The 16,645-nt window shown below is 45.0% G+C and overlaps 1 protein-coding gene across 1 annotated transcript in view; it reads right to left on the bottom strand.

Annotated features, from left to right (window-relative positions):
• LOC132883480 (uncharacterized) overlaps positions 1 to 6,592 on the bottom strand; it is a 40,096-nt gene extending 33,504 nt beyond the window's left edge. Inside the window, exon 1 of the mRNA XM_060917157.1 lies at positions 6,391 to 6,592. The gene's annotated coding sequence lies outside the window, so the exon portion shown is untranslated. The remainder of the gene's footprint in view (positions 1 to 6,390) is intronic.
• Between the last annotated feature and the right edge of the window lie 10,053 nt (positions 6,593 to 16,645).

Below are 16,645 nucleotides of genomic sequence, written 5' to 3'. Positions count from 1 at the left end.
CCCTCTGTGCACTTCCTGTCTATCTACGTGAGGATGTTTCAGCGTTCTTTCAGACATGCAATGTAAGCATTGTTAATGTTGTTAACTGTTAACCATTCATAGATGCATATAACAAAATCTTCAGGTATCTTGCATAATAAAATGAACTGCTGTACTGTATATTTTTGCCATTTTTCCTCTAGTCTGTATATTTTTGCAGATCTGTCAATTTTTTTTTCTTTTTTGTAAAACATGTTGCCATTGACAGTCTCCTTTGGGGTATAGTAATTAACCTAGAAGCCCTCATAAATCTGATATTACATTAACCCATTGACATTTTTAGTTATGAAATTAAAGCCCTGGATGCTTCTTAGGTCATTTTTAGGACTATCTCTCGATAAACTCATCCAGATTGTTCCCCCCGATAATTACATTCATTGTGTTTTGCAGGAGGAAGAAGAGCTTGATTTCAATGATGTTCCTGTTGCTCTTCTCTCATCTGGTCCCAACCCCTTCAGCTGTGAGAAGTTCTTTGTCATTGTGGAAGGCAATATTGTTTTCAGTGATCCCAGCATTTCTGAGGCATTTATGTTGTTGTTTGGCCTGACCTATGCTTTCAATTTGGAATATCCCAAGAACCTCACACACACATTCACATGCATTCAGAAAATCTTTGTGTGTCTGGATGACGATAAACCTCTGAAACCATGCTTACTTACTTTGAAGCATGATTTGTTGTTGATCTAAACAACTTGCGCTAGCACCGAAGCCTGTGTATGCTTGTTCTAATCAGCTCACATCAGGCAACTTACAGTTGTGCCCTTAGTTACAGAAAAGTCTACAAATTAGTAACAGCAGTGTTTACAAATAAGTTACATAAATGTTTACAAATGCCTGAAGATTTTTTTTCTACTCCTTATTGAATTTAAATTGTTATTCTGATTTCCTATAAACTTTCACTTGATGTGTAAAACTGCAGGAACTGAAAGTTACTCAGCTGAATTTTCAGGTCCATTTTCTGCCAACTAATATGTTCCTGCTCTGATAATAACTGAGAACCGATTGAAAATGCTACACCAGAATGCTATAATTATGTACGCGTTTTGATTTTCAAGTTCATTTCTGACAACCAAAATGTTCAAGTTTGTAGACTGTTTATATTGCAAACGTAAAAAGTAAATGGTGTCATACATCTTAAAATTTTCTTGTCTCATTCTTTTCAGTGGAAATGTTACATACATTTTAAATATTTATTGTACAGTATCTTTTAGTGTAAAGTCAGTTTGTAAAAGAAACCTAGAATATCAGTACTGGACATAAGATGTGTTCCCTTGAAAAAAAGGTTGCTACTTATAATTAGAGTGCACTTTAAAAGTAAACTTGTAGGTTATTGATAACTTGAGAAAATCAAGCTGAGTTGGCTTTAAAAATGTAAGCATTAAACTTGCTTAGACTGAAAGTAATTGAGTTTATTGGAGGTTAAAAGATACAAGTATCTGAATAAGTTATGAGTTCAGAGAGCTTGAAAATGATAATGTAAATGAGTCCAGCCAAAATATAGTTTTTAAGTTAAGTTTAATTAAAAAAAATATTATATGTACTTAAATTTTATTATGTAATCGGTTACATCAAAATTTTTGAGTACTATTAGCTTATTCGGGTTTACAGTGTAGTAGGGGAGCTTTTCTGCCTCACTCCTGCCTTTGTGATGTCTTTCTCTCTTCTTCTTCTGCTATGAAGCATTGCAGAAGGTTCTTAGGGTTTTCAAATGGACAATTAAGCAAATATCAGGGTTTTACAGCTACAGCAAATACTTTTTCAGGTTATGACATTGCCTTCATAAATATGGCCAGGTGGAGGGGTTTGTGTGCTTGAATGATCCTAGGAGCTATGTTGTCGGGGGCATTATGCCCCTGTCAGGGTTTCCCAAGGCAGACAGGTCCTAGGTGACAGGCCAGACTAAGAGCAGTTCACCAAAACCCCTATGGAGAAAAATCCGAGGACCGTGACGTCGCCCGGGATGACGCAGCCGGGGCCCCACCCTGGAGCCAGGCCCGGGGTTGGGGCTCGTATGCGAGCGCTTGGTGGCCGGGCCTTTGCCCATGGGGCCCGGCCGGGCTCAGCCCGAAGAGCTGACGTGGGCCCGACCTCCTGTGGGTTCACCACCCACAGAGGTAGCAGTAGGGGACTGGTGCAATGTGGATTGGGTGGCAGTCGAAGGCAGGGGCCTCGACGACCTGATCCCCGGACACAGCGGCTGGCTGTTGGGACATGGAATGTCATTTCGCTAGGGGGGAAAGAGCCTGAGCTTGTGCGGGAGGTTGAGAGGTACCGGCTAGAGATAGTCGGGCTCACCTCCACGCACAGCTTGGGCTCTGGAACCCAGCTCCTCGAGAGGGGCTGGACTCTCCACTTCTCTGGAGTCGCCCGTGGTGAGTGGCGGCGGGCTGGTGTGGGCTTGCTTATAGCTCCCCAGCTCAGCCGCCATGTGTTGGAGTTTACCCCAGTGAACGAGAGGGTCGCCTCGCTGCGCCTTCGGATTGGGGAGAGGGCTCTTGCTGTTGTTTGTGCCTATGGCCCAAATAGCAGTATAGAGTATCTGGCCTTCTTGGAGTCCCTGGGAGAGGTACTGAGGAGTGCTCAGACTGGGGACTCCATTGTGTTACTGGGGGACTTCAATGCTCACGTGGGAGATGACAGTGACACCTGGAGGGGCGTGGTTGGGAGGAACGGCCTCCCCGATCTGAACCCGAGTGGTGTTTTGTTATTGGACTTCTGTGCTAGTCACGGTTTGTCCATAACGAACACCATGTTCGAGCATAGGGGTGTCCATAAGTGCACGTGGCACCAGGACACCTTAGGTCGGAGGTCAATGATAGACTTTGTAGTCGTTTCATCTGATCTCCGGCCCTATGTCTTGGACACTCGGGTGAAGAGAGGGGCTGAGCTGGCAACTGATCACCACCTGGTGGTGAGTTGGATCCGCTGGCGGAGGAGGAAGCTGGACAGGCCTGGCAGGCCCAAACGTATGGTGAGGGTCTGCTGGGAACGTCTGGCCGAGCACTCTGTTGGGGAGGTCTTTAACTCCCACCTCCGGGAGAGCTTTTCCCAGCTTCCGAGGGAGGCGGGGGACATTGAGTCTGAGTGGACCATGTTCTCTACCTCCATTGTGGACGCAGCTGTTCAGAGCTGTGGCCGCAAGGTCTCCGGTGCCTGTCGTGGCGGCAATCCCCGAACCCGGTGGTGGACACCAGAAGTAAGGGATGCCGTCAAGCTGAAGAAGGAGTCCTATCGGGCCATGTTAACCTCCAGGACTCCCGAGGCAGCTGACGGGTATCGGCAGGCCAGGCGTGCTGCAGCTCGGGCAGTTGCGGAGGCAAAAACTCGGAACTGGGAGGAGTTCGGGGAGGCCATGGAGAAGGACTATTGGTCGGCCTCGAAGAAATTCTGGCAAACCGTCCGGCGCCTCAGGAGGGGGAAGCAGTACTCTGCCAACACTGTTTACAGTGCGGGTGGGGAGCTGTTGACCTCGACTGGGGACATTGTCGGGCGGTGGAAGGAATACTTTGAGGATCTCCTCAATCCCACCGTCATGTCTTCCACTGAGGAGACTGAGGCTGATGACTCAGAGGTGGACTCGTCCATTACCCAAGCCGAAGTCACTGAGGTGGTTTGCAAGCTCCTCGGTGGCTAGGCACCAGGGGTGGATGAGATCCGCCCTGAGTATCTCAAGTCTCTGGATGTTGTGGGGCTGTCTTGGTTGACACGCCTCTGCAACATCGCGTGGCGGTCAGGGACAGTGCCTCTGGAGTGGCAGACTGGGGTGGTGGTCCCTCTTTTTAAGAAAGGGGACCGGAGAGTGTGCCCCAATTATAGGGGAATCACACTTCTCAGCCTCCCAGGGAAGGTTTACTCCAGGGTACTGGAGAGGAGAATTCGACCAATAGTCGAACCTCGGATCCAGGAGGAACAATGCGGTTTTCGTCCTGGTCGCGGAACACTGGACCAGCTCTATACCCTTCATAGGGTGCTCGAGGGTTCATGGGAGTTTGCCCAACCAGTCCACATGTGCTTTGTGGATCTGGAGAAGGCATTCGACCGTGTCCCCCGTAGTATTCTGTGGGGGGTGCTTCGGGAGTATGGGGTTCGGGGCTCTTTGCTAAGGGCTGTCCGGTCCCTGTACGAACGGAGCAGGAGTCTGGTTCGCATTGCCGGCAGTAAGTCAGACCTGTTCCCAGTGCATGTTGGACTCCGGCAGGGCTGCTCTTTGTCACCGGTTCTGTTCATAATTTTTATGGACAGAATTTCTAGGCGCAGCCAGGGTCCAGAAGGAATCCTGTTTGGGAACCACAGGATTTCATCTCTGCTTTTTGCGGATGATGTTGTCCTGTTGGCTTCTTCAAACCAGGACCTTCAGCATGCACTGGGGTGGTTTGCAGTCGAGTGTGAAGCGGCTGGGATGAGAATCAGCACCTCCAAGTCCGAGGCCATGGTTCTCGACCGGAAAAGGGTGGCTTGCCCTCTCCAGGTTGGTGGAGAAGTTCTGCCTCAAGTGGAGGAGTTTAAGTATCTCGGGATCTTGTTCACGAGTGAGGGAAGGATGGAGCGTGAGATCGACAGGCGGATCGGTGCAGCCTCCGCAGTGATGCGGTCGCTTTACCGGTCCGTTGTGGTGAAGAAGGAGCTGAGCCAAAAGGCGAAGCTCTCAATTTACCGGTCGATCTACGTTCCGACTCTCACCTATGGTCATGAGCTTTGGGTAATGACCGAAAGGACAAGATCGCGGATACAAGCGGCCGAAATGAGTTTCCTTCGCAGGGTGGCTGGGCGCTCCCTTAGAGATAGGGTGAGAAGCACAGTCACTCGGGAGGAGCTCGGAGTAGAGCCGCTGCTGCTCCACATCGAGAGGAATCAGCTGAGGTGGCTCGGGCATCTTTTTCGGATGCCTCCTGGACGCCTCCCTGGGGAGGTGTTCCAGGCATGTCCCCCGGGAGGAGGCCCCGGGGAAGACCCAGGACACGCTGGAGGGACTATATCTCTCGGCTGGCCTGGGAATGCCTCGGTGTTCTTCCCGAGGAGCTGGCCGAGGTGTCTGGGGAAAGGGAAGTTTGGGCTTCCCTGCTTAGACTGCTGCCCCCGCGACCCGGTCCCGGATAAAGCGGAAGAAGACGAGACGAGACGAGACATTGCCTTCATAAATATGGCCTTCATAAATATTTGGCCAAAGTTTAAAAGAGAAAATGAGACAATAATATTAGAATTGTTTGTTATTTTGCATTAAGTTACTTAAAAATATCCATTAATTGGTCTGTTAATTTTTAAAAGCTCTATTTTAGAAATGAATTTGTAGTGGCCTACATTTGAAACCCTCACCTAAAGGCGATTCGGTAACTATTTCGGGGCGCTGGGGTGTATGTACAGGGCCTGTACCGGTACTTGTCCACTTGGATATGAGAAAGTTGGCAACCCTAATACAGAATGAGAAATAGCCCCAAAGTCAACATATCACAAGTCTCTTGGCGTTCCTGAATGAACCATTTCTCAGCTGTTTACTCGAGATCATGAAATAATTTTGTTTTCTCGAGATCACAGAATAATTGTTTTGTTTTCTCGAGATCTCGGAATAACGGTTTTGTTTTCTTGAGATCTCGAATTAGTTGTGTTGTTTTCTCGAGATCCTGAATTAATTATGCCGTTATCTCGAGATAACAAGGTGAATAAAAAAAGGATTATATGAAGGGCCTCTCTCGGCTTCCGTAGGTATTTATTCTCAAATCACTTGTCTCTTTTTTGTTTCTGTTTAACATACCATTCTGATAGTTTGGCCATATTGCTGTGTTGAACAGCTTGTTGCACCTTCCATTAAAGTGTTCACTTTTGTACACATCTTCTTGCTTTATTCATTCAGTTGTGGGGAATGGTTAGTCAGGTTGATTCTGACCTAGGCTATGTTGAGGTCACATATCTACTTTTTAAGTTCATGCTATAGTGCATACAATTTTAGAGATATAGCCTACATGTGCATATGCATTCTTCTTGGTGTTCTCACAAACAGGTGGAATAAATCAGTGTAAATGTGGCCTATGGACATAGCCTGGCCTATTCTCAGCCATTACAACATCTGCTGTCTGACCATAATTTAACTGATCTGTATACCGCTATGCTACTAGATAACAAAATGTCTGTTTGTTTTATTTCATGTGAGATGTTGATAAATGTGAGCTTCAACAAAATAAGAGCACCTCTCTGAGTGTCACGTTTACGGAAAAAAAAAAAGGTGTGCGTGCACGAGCATGGTCACGCGCAAAAGTGTCCCAGTTTCAGACTCGGGAAATCTGGTCACCCTAATTTTACACAAACTCTTCCTGAGGAGTTTATTAAAAGTGCAGCTCTGTATTAACACAAACTCACCTCAGTCCTTTAATCTGCGCCGGAACATCTGTACAACATCTGCCTTATTATTATAATCACACTCAGCGGGGGAAGAAGTTTAATCTGCGCTGGAACATCTGTACAACATCTGCCTTATTATTATAATCACACTCAGCGGGGGAAGAAGTTTAATCTGCGCCGCCACTCGCTGCTGCAAAAACTTCCCAACATTCAGTTTCCTCCCTGAACAGGGCGGGGCTGCAGTCTCCCAGCTCGCTACCTGTAATGACGTCACAGGTGTTTAAGGTTGGGCGTTTCCCCCAGTCAGTTTAACTCTTGCTCCTCTCAGCTGTTCATATTTTATTCAGCTAAACACAAACTACATGAATTACAAATAGAGCGAACACATTTATTCACTTCCTGTTGTGCATAAATATTCGCACCCTTTAGAAATGCTGCTGCACTGAGACATGATAAGCAATCTGTAATATGAAACAGAGGCGGCCAGTAAAACAGGGCAGTTTAACATTTTAAGCTTTTGACCCAAAGGAGATTGTCAGTATTTCAGCATGAAGAGAGTTTGATTTCCTGTTGGAGTTCATGATCTTATTTGTGTTGTTGTGGCTTCTGGAGGCTGCAGGACTCATGGTCTGGCTTAAATAGAAAAGGGGTCAAGATCAAAGTTATAAAACAGGAGTTACTATTAGAACTGCAAACAAAGAATAAAAGGTATCACTCATAATAATAATAATAATAATAATAATAATGCTATTCTTTTGTCATGCATTCACGAACCAAATTCTAAAACTGTGTTCTGGATGCTTTTCTGCTCACTACAGTTGTAAACATTATTTTATTAGAAATATTACACAATTCTGGGTGGCACGGTGGTGTAGTGGTTAGCGCTGTCGCCTCACAGCAAGAAGGTCCTGGGTTCGAGCCCCGGGGCCGGCGAGGGCCTTTCTGTGTGGAGTTTGCATGTTCTCCCCGTGTCCGCGTGGGTTTCCTCCGGGTGCTCCGGTTTCCCCCACAGTCCAAAGACATGCAGGTTAGGTTAACTGGTGACTCTAAATTGACCGTAGGTGTGAATGTGAGTGTGAATGGTTGTCTGTGTCTATGTGTCAGCCCTGTGATGACCTGGCGACTTGTCCAGGGTGTACCCCGCCTTTCGCCCGTAGTCAGCTGGGATAGGCTCCAGCTTGCCTGCGACCCTGTAGAAGGATAAAGCGGCTAGAGATAATGAGATGAGATGAGATATTACACAATTCTTATTGCCATAATTTTACTACTTCTGTGCAACAGTTGTCCAGCATCTTGTGGGGTGTTCCCAGTATGCAGTGGGTAGTATCTACCAGAAGTGGTCCAAGGAAGGACAGGCAGTGAACTGGTGACAGGGTCATGGGTGTCGAAGGCTCATTGACTGACACAGGGCACGAAGGCTAGCCCATATGGTCCAATCCCACAGAAGAGCTACTGAAGCACAAACTGCTGAAAAAGTTAATGTTGGCTACAACCCCGATTCCAAAAAAGTTGGGACAAAGTCCAAATTGTAAATAAAAACGGAATGCAATGATGTGGAAGTTTCAAAATTCCATATTTTATTCAGAATAGAACATAGATGACATATCAAGAGAATGTATCATTTAAAGAGAAAAATTAGGTGATTTTAAATTTCATGACAACAACACATCTCAAAAAAGTTGGGACAAGGCCATGTTTACCACTGTGAGACATCCCCTTTTCTCTTTACAACAGTCTGTTAACGTCTGGGGACTGAGGGGACAAGTTGCTCAAGTTTAGGGATAGGAATGTTAACCCATTCTTGTCTAATGTAGGATTCTAGTTGCTCAACTGTCTTAGGTCTTTTTTGTCGTATCTTCCGTTTTATGATGCACCAAATGTTTTCTATGGGTGAAAGATCTGGACTGCAGGCTGGCCAGTTCAGTACCCGGACCCTTCTTCTACGCAGCCATGATGCTGTAATTGATGCAGTATGTGGTTTGGCATTGTCATGTTGGAAAATGCAAGGTCTTCCCTGAAAGAGACATCATCTGGATGGGAGTATATGTTGCTCTAGAACCTGGATATACCTTTCAGCATTGATGGTGTCTTTCCAGATGTGTAAGCTGCCCATGCCACACGCACTAATGCAACCCCATACCATCAGAGATGCAGGCTTCTGAACTGAGCGCTGATAACAACTTGGGTCATCCTTCTCCTCTTTCGTCCGAATGACACGGCATCCCTGATTTCCATAAAGAACTTCAAATTTTGCTTCGTCTGACCACAGAACAGTTTTCCACTTTGCCACAGTCCATTTTAAATGAGCCTTGGCCCAGAGAAGACGTCTGCGCTTCTGGATCGTGTTTAGATACGGCTTCTTCTTTGAACTATAGAGTTTTAGCTGGCAACGGTGGATGGCACGGTGAATTGTGTTCACAGATAATGTTCTCTGGAAATATTCCTGAGCCCATTTTGTGATTTCCAATACAGAAGCATGCCTGTATGTGATGCAGTGCCGTCTAAGGGCCCGAAGATCACGGGCACCCAGTATGGTTTTCCGGCCTTGACCCTTACGCACAGAGATTCTTCCAGATTCTCTGAATCTTTTGATGATATTATGCACTGTAGATGATGATATGTTCAAACTCTTTGCAATTTTACACTGTCGAACTCCTTTCTGATATTGCTCCACTATTTGTCGGCGCAGAATTAGGGGGATTGGTGATCCTCTTCCCATCTTTACATGTTACAGTAGCAAGAAAAAGTCAAACAGATAACAAATAAAACTGAAATAAAATTAGACAAATGAAGGATTAAATACAGAGGGCTATTTGCATTATCTACCGTGAAAAAGTATAGAAAAATTGCCTTATTGAGAGGCTCGGAAAAATTGCACATTACAGGTAGACTCTGTGTATATACACACATATATACATAAATAATATTTACACACACACACACACACACACACACACACACATATGATATAAATATAAGTATGCATAAAAATAGTTTAAGGCCTATATTATTGCACATAATAATTGCATCGATGAGAGATGGCAGAGGTAGTAGTGGTGAAGTAGTGCAAATATAACGACAAACAGGTCATTGGTGCTACGTTACAAGTTGTGGGTGTTATACAGTCTGACAGCAGCCGGTATGAATGACCTGCGGTATCTCTCCTTCTTACACCGTGGGTGCAGCAGTCTACTACTAAAAGAGCTGCTTAAAGCCCCCACAGCCTCATGTAGGGGGTGAGAGGGGTTATCCATGATTGAGGTCAGCTTGGCTAACATCCTCCTCTCACCCACCACCTCAATGGAGTCCAGAGGACAGTCCAAGACTGAGCCAGCCCTTCTGACCAGTTTATTAAGTTTCTTCCTGTCCCTCTCTGAACTTCCACAGCCCCAGCAGACCACAGCGCAGAAAATCGCTGATGCTACCACAGAGTCATAAAAAGTCCTAAGCAGTGTCCTGCACACACCAAAAGACCTCAGACTTCTCAAGAGGTGGAGATGACTTTGGCCCTTCTTGTACCGGACATCTGTGTTGTTAGTCCAGTCCAGTTTGTTGTTGAGGTGAACACCCAGGTATTTGTACTCCTCCACGATCTCAATGTCCAAACCCTGGATGTTCACTGGTGCAATTTGGGAAACCGTCCTTCTGAAATCGATCACCACCTCCTTTGTCTTGTTGGCGTTGATGCACAGGTGGTTCAGTTCACACCAGGTGACAAAGTTGGTGATGACCTCTCTGTACTCCAGATCGTCCCCCTCTGACACACGTCCAACGATGGCTGTATCATCAGAGAACTTCTGGAGGTGGCAGCTGTTCGTGTTGTAGCTGAAGTCAGATGTGTAAAGTATAAAGAGGAAAGGAGAGAGTGCTGTACCCCGTGGAGCCCCCGTGCTGCAGACTACCACATCAGACACACAGTCGTGGAGCCTCACATACTGCGGTCTGTTAATGAGGTAGTCGATGATCCATGCAGCCAGGTGGCAGTCGACACCAGCTCCCTCCAGCTTCCCCCTAAGCAGTGATGGCTGGATTGTGTTGAAAGCACTGGAGAAGTCAAGGAACATGACTCTCACAGTGCTCCCAGTGCCCTCCAGGTGTAAAAGTGACCAGTGTAGCAGGTAAATGACAGCGTCATCCACACCAATGCCCGGTCGATATGCGAACTGCAGGGGGTCCATCTCGCTGTTCACCAGGTGTCGGAGGTGGGAGAGAACAATCCTCTCCATGATCTTCATTAGGTGAGACGTTAAAGCTACTGGCCTAAAGTGGTTGAGCTCCCTGGGGTGCGCAGTCTTGGGAACTGGAACCACACATGATGTTTTCCACAGAAGTGGAACTTTCTCCAGACTGAGGCTCAGGTTGAAAATGTACAGAAGAATCCCACAGAGCTGATCTGCACAGTCCTTAAAGGACATGGGACATGAAACATAAATGCACGCTATATCAGTTTCTTTCCATTAAAAATATGAATTAATTGCATCAACAAATACAAAATCATCTATTAAATTCAGCAAAATCGTTATATTCGTGATGATTATATGGCATTTCTGCTCGAGCTCCGATATGCATATTTTACAACCGGAAGAGCCGCTGTCACGTGATCATACGTCACAAAAACTTTCAGGCACAGCACAAGCGGGTAGATGAATGGAGAAGTGAATGACAAGAAAATTGTTTTTATAGTCTTTAACGTACATTGAACATCATGGTGTATTGTGCTGCTTATGGTTGCAATAATTCCAATGGGAAATGCCCTGGAGTAAGTTTTTTTGCATTCCCCAAGGACCCGAAGCTGAGGAAAGTGTGGGCTCACTACTGCCGTAGAAAAAACTTTGCACCTACTGTTTCCCACAAACTGTGTTCGGACCATTTCACTGAGGATTCTTTCAACATTAATACTCAGGTACTGAGCGATATTAATTGCCAAGCCAAATTTAAGAGGCCGTATAGCCGGGTTCATGGAGGCAGTGATAGCACCATAATATACAGGGCCTAACATTCCTACAACTGTAGAGACAGTCAAGAAATCCTGTAACATTAATGGACATTTAAATAAATGTTATGTTGGTAAGTTTGTTTAACTTTTCTTAATTTTCATCTCTTTCGCCAAATGGCGTAGTGTTGTTGGCTGTGTGATGGCGTTTCGCCATTTTGAATGTTTTCATCTCAGACTCTGGAAGCATTGTATCTCAATCAATCTCGAAAAATATCAGCAAAAAAAAACTAGCTTGCAACGGACTTTAGCTAGATCTATGATGAACTTTCAATGTATGATACAAAAATAATACTTCTTTCAACAGATCATTAGCCTTTTAGCAGAATTGTTTTTAACTTACCAGGAAGTGTTATCGAGCCGACCGCTTTCAGTTTCATGGGGATTGAATGAACTCTCACTCTCAGAATCATCTGACCCGTCAGAGTAAAGACAAGATCCATGTTCATGTGAATTTCCAGTTATCGGTTCGAATTGATAGGGTCTAACTTCACATCTCTGTGAAACATCGGGAATGTCACTGTCGATGGTGTCCATTTCGGTAACTTGTTTACATTAGATTCCCAAGCGCTGGCTCCTTGGAAAGTTTTTGTGACGTCACAGGTCACGTGACCACCTAGCTAATTAATGAATCATTGTTTTACGCTGATGTATAAAAAAGTTGAATAATGTGATGATTTTCACATTTTTGACGCCCTGCAGTGATTTAGATGGCATTTCTTATGTCCTTTATACATAATTATACCCAGAAAAAAATCCATGTCCCATGTCCTTTAAGCAGTCTGGAGTTGATACCATCAGGGCCAGCAGCTTTCCTTGTCTTGATCCTCCTCAGTTCCTTCAACACCTGATCAGCTGTTATGGAGAGGCGAGGGGTGTAGCCGAGGTGTGACTCCTGTAGAGTGAGGTCAGGGGTGGAGTGTGTGGATTGGTCTGGCAGGGAGTGGAGGGGGGTGATGGTGTCAGAGGTATTATGGGGGGGTGGAGTGATAACACAGACAGGTCAGGACTATGGTGAGTGGGTGAGGGTGGGGTGGCACAGTCAAATCTGTTGAAAAAGAGATTCAACTCATTTGCCCTGAATTGCATACACTACATTGTCCTGTTTGTGTCTGGCTATTCTGTCCTTAGGGTGGACCAGTTTCTGCTTCAGGGTGTTACTGGGTCTGAAATGTACCGGAATGTTGTGTTTGTAGAAGATCCTCCTGAATTTCTCAGATAGACCAGAAGTGTAGGGAATGACAATTTTCTTGCATTTGTTCCTGTTGTCCTCCTTGTCCGTTATGTTCCTTTTTCTGCTCTTGAAGAAAGCCCAGTTGGGATACATGCAGTTCTGAAGAGCTTTCTTGATGTGATTCTGCTCCTTCTCTTTTCCCTCTACCTTTGTAGGAATGTTCTGAGCCCTGTGTTGCAAGGTCCTAATGACCCCCAATTTGTGTTCCAGTGGGTGGTTTGAGTCGAAGAGTAGGTACTGGTCTGTGTGGGTTTCCGGTAGACCTCAATGCTAAGGCTTCTGTCTTGTCTAATGTGTACATCACTATCCAAGAAGGCTAGATTATTCCCACTGACCTCTTCCCGAGTGAAATTGATGTTGACATCCACTGCATTGATGTGCTTAGAGAAGGCTTCCACCTCATGGGTTTTGATTTTAACCCAGGTGTCATCCACATATCTGAACCAGTGGCTGGGAGCCACTGGTCTTGTGTGGATGATAAATAACCCGGATAAATGCTACTGTGCATGTGTAAACCCCTCCTACTTGGCACTGACTGTGTTTAAATGGTAAGATGGAACAAGTTGTGCCTGGAACAAACTGAACCACTTCGTGAAGTGGAGCAAGTTGCAACTTGTAAAGTGGAGTAAGTTTCACCCACTGGTGTCAAATTGCTCCAGAACAAATCGTGTTTAGGTGGGCAGTTGCACTGGGGCAGCTTGTTCTGGGAAAAACTTGTTCTAGCACAAGTGCCTGTGTAAAAGCAGCTTCAGTGTCTGATTTCCTGTAGAACACATTCACAACATTCTTCACACTATAGGGACACTTACTCTGAACACACAGGCCTCATGGAACAAGTATACAAGTCAAAGAACAAATACTTTTGTGCATTCGTATTCACCCCACCTGACCCTGTGCTTTTTCCATGTAGCCATATTACATTCTGGAACTGAAATGGACTTGACCAGGATTTTATGTTCTGGATCTACACAAAATAGCCCTTTGGCGGGAAAATTCAGAAAGGCAGTGAGGTGAACAGCTGGCTGTGCGAACAGCTGACGGCGAAAGCTGGTTGTCCCAGCAACTTGCTACCGGACTATATGGGCCCAAAGAAGATCCCCACTGCTGAGGAAGTCGATGACATAAAAAAGTCACTCGACTTCATAACGGAAGAAGTTTCTGCTGTCAGGCTGCAGCAAAAGAGCATATTGGACTTGGTGGAAGAGGTGAAAATGCTGCGCATCCAGAATGTGGAGAAGGATAAGCAGATCGCCGACCTGGAAAGCCGAGTGGCCGACCTGGAGCAATACTCCAGAATGAACAACGTTGTCGTCACCGGGCTCCAGGTAAAACCTCGGTCATAGGCTCGGGCGGTGACCGCTATCAGCGGGGAGGAGCCCGGGGAGTTGGATGTGAGCTCCACGGAGCAGCAGGTAGCTGCTTTCCTGCAGTCCAGGGGAATTCACCTGGACTGCAATAACATCGAGGCTTGCCACCCGCTTCCAAGGAGGAACACCAGTGACAAGCAGACCATCATCATGAGATTCATCAGCCGGAAACATAAAGCTACACTGCTGAAACAAGGAAGAAAACTGAAAAGGGACAAACGTCTACATCAACGAGCACCTGACAAAACGCAATGCTGACATCGCCAGAAAAGCACCACATCTGAAGAAGGACAATAAAATTCAGTCTACATGGATCACCAACTGCATAGTATTCATCAAGCTGAACGGGACACCGGAGAAGGCGAGAGTTCTGGTCATACGAAACATCGAGGACTTGGACAAATACCAGTGATGCTATCGGGACTGTACGGTAATCAATACCGATGGGACACTACACCAAACTCAACCATGACACACACCGAAATAACTCCTTCATCCATTACCCGGAACACTACTCAGCTCACACAAATGCTTGTTGATTATGAAAACCTGGAACTGAAACCACATGAATTCACAGATCATAAACTATTGGATATAGATAATGACACAGACCCGGACAATAACTTTTTCTCAACCATTAATGACAATTGCCACCATTACACAGAGGAACAGTACAATCAGCCCACTGAGGCTGTGGGGAAATGATCAATAATACACTTCAACAGCAGAAGCATGGACGCTAACTTCAAACACATCAAGAAATACTGAAGTCAGTTTACTCATCCATTCAGCATAATTGCCATAACGTTGACCTGGATTGACCTGGAGAAAGGAGTGGATTTCGAACTGGCTGGATATGAATTTAATTCTATAAACAGGAAAAATAAAGGTGGAGGAGGAGTGGCGGTGTATGCGGACTGTAATTTGAATTATAAGTTAATAGATGGCATGACAACTGTGATTGATAACTTATTAGAATGTTTAACAATCAAAATCAATATTGAAAAAAGTAGAAATGTATTAATTAGCTACAACCCCGATTCCAAAAAAGTTGGGACAAAGTACAAAATGTAAATAAAAACGGAATGCAATAATTTACAAATCTCAAAAACTGATATTGTATTCACAATAGAACATAGACAACATATCAAATGTCGAAAGTGTGACATTTTGAAATTTCATGCCAAATTTTGGCTCATTTGAGATTTCATGACAGCAACACATCTCAAAAAAGTTGGGACAGGGGCAATAAGAGGCTGGAAAAGTTAAAGGTACAAAAAAGGAACCGCTGGAGGACCAAATTGCAACTCATTAGGTCAATTGGCAATAGGTCATTAACATGACTGGGTATAAAAAGAGCATCTTGGAGTGGCAGCGGCTCTCAGAAGTAAAGATGGGAAGAGGATCACCAATCCCCCTAATTCTGCGCTGACAAATAGTGGAGCAATATCAGAAAGGAGTTCGACAGTGTACAATTGCAGAGTTTGAAAATATCATCATCTACAGTGCATAATATCATCAAAAGATTCAGAGAATCTGGAAGAATCTCTGTGCGTAACGGTCAAGGCCGGAAAACCATACTGGGTGCCCGTGATCTTCGGGCCCTTAGACGGCACTGCATCACATACAGGCATGCTTCTGTATTGGAAATCACAAAATGGGCTCAGGAATATTTCCAGAGAACATTATCTGTGAACACAATTCACCGTGCCATCCGCCGTTGCCAGCTAAAACTCTATAGTTCAAAGAAGAAGCCGTATCTAAACATGATCCAGAAGCGCAGACGTCTTCTCTGGGCCAAGGCTCATTTAAAATGGACTGTGGCAAAGTGGAAAACTGTTCTGTGGTCAGACGAAGCAAATTTTGAAGTTCTTTATGGAAATCAGGGATGTCGTGTCATTCGGACGAAAGAGGAGAAGGACGACCCAAATTGTTATCAGCGCTCAGTTCAGAAGCCTGCATCTCTGATGGTATGGGGTTGCATTAGTGCATGTGGCATGGGCAGCTTACACATCTGGAAAGACACCATCAATGCTGAAAGGTATATCCAGGTTCTAGAGCAACATTTGCTCCCATCCAGACGATGTCTCTTTCAGGGAAGACCTTGCATTTTCCAACATCACAATGCCAAACCACATACTGCATCAATTACAGCATCATGGCTGCGTAGAAGAAGGGTCCGGGTACTGAACTGGCCAGCCTGCAGTCCAGATCTTTCACCCACAGAAAACATTTGGCGCATCATAAAACGGAAGATACGACAAAAAAGACCTAAGACAGTTGAGCAACTAGAATCCTACATTAGACAAGAATGGGTTAACATTCCTATCCCTAAACTTGAGCAACTTGTCCCCTCAGTCCCCAGATGTTTACAGACTGTTGTAAAGAGAAAAGGGGATGTCTCACAGTGGTAAACATGGCCTTGTCCCAACTTTTTTGAGATGTGTTGTTGTCATGAAATTTTAAATCACCTAATTTTTCTCTTTAAATTATACATTTTCTCAGTTTAAACATTTGATCTGTCACCTATATACTATTCTGAATAAAATATGGAATTTTGAAACTTCCACATCATTGCATTCCGTTTTTATTTACAATTTGTACTTTGTCCCAACTTTTTTGGAATCGGGGTTGTATATATATAGAGCACCAGAAACTAGTATAGAGGCGTTTAAGGAC

Source organism: Neoarius graeffei, chromosome 1, assembly GCF_027579695.1.
Source record: "Neoarius graeffei isolate fNeoGra1 chromosome 1, fNeoGra1.pri, whole genome shotgun sequence".
In the NCBI taxonomy this organism is placed as follows: domain Eukaryota; kingdom Metazoa; phylum Chordata; class Actinopteri; order Siluriformes; family Ariidae; genus Neoarius; species Neoarius graeffei.
This window is presented reverse-complemented; position numbering and strand designations above follow the sequence as displayed.